Raw genomic sequence first — 6,000 nt, forward strand, 5'->3', positions numbered from 1 at the left:
CCTGTTCTTTGATCCTTGACAATTCCCAAATCTCAATTTGAACATCCATGGTGAGGCATTATATTCTATCACTTTTCAAAGCAAACTAGCCTAACTGGTGGCAGAATTCTGCTAACAATGAACTAAAATGAACTAGGTCAAGAATTGCATTAATAATGAACTTTTCTTTGTCTTTATAACAGTCAACCAAAGCCAATCTAATAATTCATAAATGACATTCACAATTTTGCTAATAAAGTATTCTATTTTCATCATATTTAATTGTCACCAAACTTCACTTCTTGTGTGTGTTTTATATAATAGACAAGTACCAATCCAAGATAGCAAAAAAAAACTAGAATTTTGCCCTTTTTTTCGATAAAATCTACCCAAGCTTGACTGTGTCTGTGATTAGGATAGCCTATGTTGTTAGCCTATAACTTTAAGATCTTATAGTCAAAGATTAGACAAATTTTCTAAGATTAGATCCAAGCTTGAAATGCATAGCCAAGATTAGGTTCTACTGTTGTTTCACAGTATATTTGAAATTGTGAGTGTTGTATATAGTTAAAATATTCAAGCTAGGCTAATCACATACTTGTTAAAAGAGTTTGACACATTCAATGGTGAAACAATCCACTTTCTAGGTAGTATGATAGAAATTTTACAGTGATTTAGCCATTGGAGAATAGATTAGCTGGGCAAGCAGGGTAGACTAAGGTGTCCTTCCATGCATGATGTCCACAATTGGGAGCCTACTGTTATTGTACAGGAAATATACATTTTAATCAGGATATCTGTCTGTGATAATGCACTGCCTAAGTAGGCCTATGGGAGTTTCAGCCTACCTTATTGAGTATGCAAACTGATGCGACGGTAGCATTGACTAGTCGACTTTCATTCACTTGGCATAATTGCTTTTGGAGCTGACCACCACCATAAATTTACTTTATACATAAAAATTTTTCCTTCCCTGGCTCCAGACTAGAGCTTACAGTTCTACACAGTTACAGTTATGAAGACTCCTATCTTGCCCAATGAGAAGCTTTTGATACAGAGCTCTGAATAGTGAATTTGGCGCCACCTCGAAGCTGGCGCTCTGACGCGTGGATCGTGCTACAACACCATAGGCGGGAACGTAATTTTGTTTCCAACCGGAATAATTTTCACATAGTAATGAATCAACTTTACGATTATATTCAAGACACCAGTCCAATTGCTCCGACTTTTAGATTCAGACTGCCAGTCTTCTGTCTCTAGCCGCTAGGATCGCTACCGCTCACTTTGTACCAAAAATAAAAGGAGCATTCATAACTGTATCGTGTATCTAATCTGTGCTCCAAACAGTCAAATAAACAAGAGCTCATATGGCGCTTGTGACGAGGTCGTAAGAGCCAAGAGCTCATATGGCATGAGCTCTTGCAAAATTCAAAGCATCCATAGACCGATTGAAAAGAAAAATCAGAGGCTTAATACCGGTAGGGATTTAAAATAAGAGCTTTGACACACAATGTCCTTCAAAATATCAAAATTCACTAAGATCCGATCACCCATTCGTAAGTTAAAAATACTTCATTTTTTCCAATTTTTCCTCTCCCTTTCAGCCCCCCAGATGGTCGAATCGGGGGAAATGACTTTACCAAGTCAATTTGTGCAGGCCTTGACACGCCTACCAAATTTCATCGTTCTAGCATATCCAGAAGCACCAAACTCGCCAAAGCATTGGACCCCACCCCTCTAACTCACTAAAAGAGAGCGGATCCAGCCTGGTTATGTATGTCAAGTATCAACGACATTTGCTTATTATACCCACCACGTTTCATCCCGATACTCCACTCTAAGCGTTTTCCAACTCCCATCAATGTCACCAGATCTGGTCGAGATTTAACATAAGAGTTCTAAGACATGATATCCTTCTAAATGTGAAATTTCATTAAGATCCGATCACCCGTTCTTAAGATTAAAATACCTCAATTTTTCCGAATTAACACCCCTTACCCCCAACTTCCCTATAAAGAGGGGATTCAGTACAGTTATGTCAAACACGCATCTAGGACTTAAACCTATTCTTCCCACAAAGTTTCATGCCGATTCCTCCGCTTTAAGCATTTTCCAAGATTTTTCGTTTTTCCCCCCTACTCCCCCAATATCACCAGATACGGTCGAGATCTAAAATAATAGCTCTAAGACACGAAGTCCTACTAAATATCAAATTTCATGAAGATCCGATCACCCATTCGTAAGTTAAAAATACCTCGTTTTTTTCAATTTTTCCTCTCCCTCTAGCCCTTTTTTTGGTCGAATCGGGGGAGACGATTGTTATCAAGTCAATTTGTACAGGCCCCTGACACGCCTACCAATCTTCATTGTCCTAGCACGTCCAGAAGCACCGTACTCGCCAAAGCACGGGAAATGCACCCATGCTTCCCCAGAGAAAGCGAACCTGTTCCAATTATGTCAATCACGTATTTAGAACTTGTGCTTATTCTTTCTATTAAGTTTCATCCCGATCTCTCTTCACTCTTAGAGTTTTCCGGTTTCCAAGATTTCTGTTTCAACCCTCCAGCCCATTATGTCCCCGGATCCAATTCGGATTGAAAATGGGACATTTGAGACAAAAGATCTTTTTATATATCAAGTTTCATCAAGATCCGAATACCAATTCGTAAGATAAAGATACCTCAATTTTCACGTTTTCCAAGATTTCCGGTTTCCCCATTCAAACTTCCCCAAATGTGACCGGATCTAGTCGGGATTTAAAATAAGATCTCTGAAGCACAATATCCTTCTAAATATCAAGTCTCAATAAGATCTGATCATCCGTTCGTAAGTTACGAATACCCCTGTTTTTTTTATAATTTTTCTGAATTACCCCACTAAATAGAGTGGATCTAGCCCGGTTACGTCATTCACGTATCTTGAACTTGTGCTTATTCTTTCCACTAAGTTTCATCCTAATCTCTCCATTTTAAGCGTTTTTCAAGATTGCTGGCCTCCCCCCAACTCCCCCAAATGAAACTGGATCCGGTCGGGATTTAAAATACGAGATCTGAGTTATTGGATTTTTTGAAATATGAAAATTCATTAAGATCCAATCACTCCTTCGTAAGTTAAAAATGCATCGTTTTTTTCTAATTTTTCAGAATTAACCCTCCCCCACCTCCCCCAAAAAGGATAGATCCATTCCGGTTAAGTCAATCACGCATTTAGGACTTTTACTTATTTCTCCCACCAACTTTCATCCCAAACCCTCCACTCTAAGCGTTTTCCAAGATTTTAGGTCTACCCTCCAACTCCCCACAATGTCACTGGATCCGGTCACGATTTAAAATAAGAGCTCTGCAACACGATATACTTCTAAATAACACATTTAATTAGGATCCAATCACCCATTTGTAAGTTAAAAATACGTCATTTTTCTATTTTTTCTGAATTAACCGTCTCTCCCCCCCCCCAGATGGTCGAATCAAGAAAAAGACTATTTCTTATTTAATCTGGTCTGTTTCCTGATATGCCTGCCAAATTTCATAGTTCTAGCTTATCTGGAAGTTCCTAAACTAGCAAAACCGGGACTGACAGATTGACAGACCGACAGAAGTTGCGATCCTTATGTCACTCGGTAAATACCAAGTGCCATAATTACAATCCAGTATTCCAATGTTCTTTTCTTAGCTAAGGAAAAAAAAGGTTGCTTTCCAACACAAGAGGATCATCATTTTCTCTTACAAAAATCAGCAAAAGGCAAATTGGAGGTGGACAACTTTGTTCTTACCGAATAGGTCAGAATTTACCATATCTGTTGAGTGATTTTTAAACCTATGTATCTTTGTATTATACCAATGCATTTTTATGCTTATTTTTAGGTGAATATATATATATATATATATATATATATATATATATATATATTATTGATATTTGCATATTTAGGTGAATTTATACGTTCTACTGGTCTCTACTAGGCTTAATACAGAGAATTATCTTCCATACTGGAAGATTTTTAAATGCCACATTCATATGGCTTTTGCGATCAAAAATAATCACAGTTTCTATTTTAAGTTTCCATTTCTAGAAATTGCAGATTTTTAGACTTTTGAAGACAAAAAGGAAATGCGACTATTTTGACCCGAAGCTCCAAAAATAATTTTGAATTTTAAAAATTTCTGCCTGAGGCATCAACTGAAGTCCAAATTTTTAGAATGTACTTAATACGTGATACTTATTGACAAATATCAGCCTTTTGTTTTCAGCCATGTCAATTTTTGAAGATTAAATGCGTGTCCCCTCTCTTCTCTCAGGAGGTAAAATGATTTGCTTGGGGCTAACTCCTATAGAGGCTCATACAGTCTTGACTCAGTTTAGCAAATTTTATTTAAGAAAGTTGAACAAAAAGGAGGGTTATTTTTACCAATGAATGTTCACTAGCTGTGTCACCGCTCAAAGGGGAGTTGGAACAAAAATATAAAATAAGTAAGGTTTGGTAAATATTCCAATGAAACCTTCGGAGAGCCATTATTCCTAGATTCTATTATTTGTTTTTGGCTTTAAATTAGAGGAATATTGAAATAGCACAGTACTATAATATTATGACTTTCTATTTAAAACTCCTTGAAATCTTTACCGTCTTTTATATAAAAAAAGGTACTGAAGACAAGTTTTGAAACATTAAAGTCAATAATACTAATTTTGTCAGTTGAAAATATCAGGAGATCTTATAATATGAATTTGAAAATCTCTGCAGAAAGTTGAGGCTGTTTTTACTTAACTCTCTGGTTTAAATTATATGAAGCTCTAAAATTTCTATCCCCTAATTTTAAGCTGCAATAAGGACTACTCGATAGAAGAAATGATTAGCAACAGGCAGCTACAATTGCCTTAGTAAAACAAAGACAACAAAAATGAAGCTTCAAATGGGGTTAGAGAACAAGAGATAACTATTCCTACATCAAATATTTGGCAGATATCCAGACTGAAGAAGCTTCAGAACTCGCAAAGTTTTTTTTTGAAAGTTTTAAGAAAAAGAATGTCACATCTTATAATATAAACTAGGCCGGCAAAAATAGTTACAGTTTTCACCTTGGCTACGATTTCTTCACTATATTACCAAATCTTAGTGTGAAAAAAAGATGCATTGTTTATTTTGTTAATATTCACCATTGATGTTGATACCTGAGCACACTTAAAGTCGGTTGTAGAGACATCCCAGGTCATAATATATATATATATAAAATACAAATGATCCAATACAAAAAGTTCACATTATGCATACGTATAAAAATAATAAAGATATACGTATAAAGAAGATTTCCATCTTTCACTTAAAACCGATGAGCCCTTATGTTGGGTGTTGCCTCTGAATTATTTGTCTATATTATTTTTTCTATTGTTTGGTAAATGACGACTTATACTTATTGACGTCATGACTGCCTGTCCATGGATTATTCTTTATGGTTGATTGTGTGTGGCTATGCTGTTTGACCTATGTGATTGTATGGATGAGTAGGGTTAAGGCCTCATTCAAGTGCTGGTCTATATTAATCACTAATTTAGTAAAACAGTCTTCCTTTTCTCCTTCTGTCTCTCTTTTCTTTCTTTTTTTTGTGTGTTTGTGCTGTTGCATTGGATTTCTCTTTTCATGATATATATATATATATATATATATATATATATATATATATATATATATATATATATATATATATATATATTAAATATATATATAAATATATATATATATATATATATATATATATATATATATATATATATATATATATATATATATAACTGAAACGAACTTTGACAAACAAAAACGAAGGTGAAGGAAAACCGCCATCTGAAACTCAATTCGGAAACTATCATTTTAGCTATTACCAATGGTAGGGATTTAGGGATAAAACCTTATTTGGAACGCTAAACTTTCTACCGGGACCATTTAATTTTATAGCTTTTCTCGGATTCATCTGCGATTTTTACAAAAAGTAATTGATAGCAAAGAAAAAAAAGTAAGGATGCATACGC

This window comes from Artemia franciscana, chromosome 5 (assembly GCF_032884065.1).
Source record: "Artemia franciscana chromosome 5, ASM3288406v1, whole genome shotgun sequence".
NCBI classification, from domain to species: domain Eukaryota; kingdom Metazoa; phylum Arthropoda; class Branchiopoda; order Anostraca; family Artemiidae; genus Artemia; species Artemia franciscana.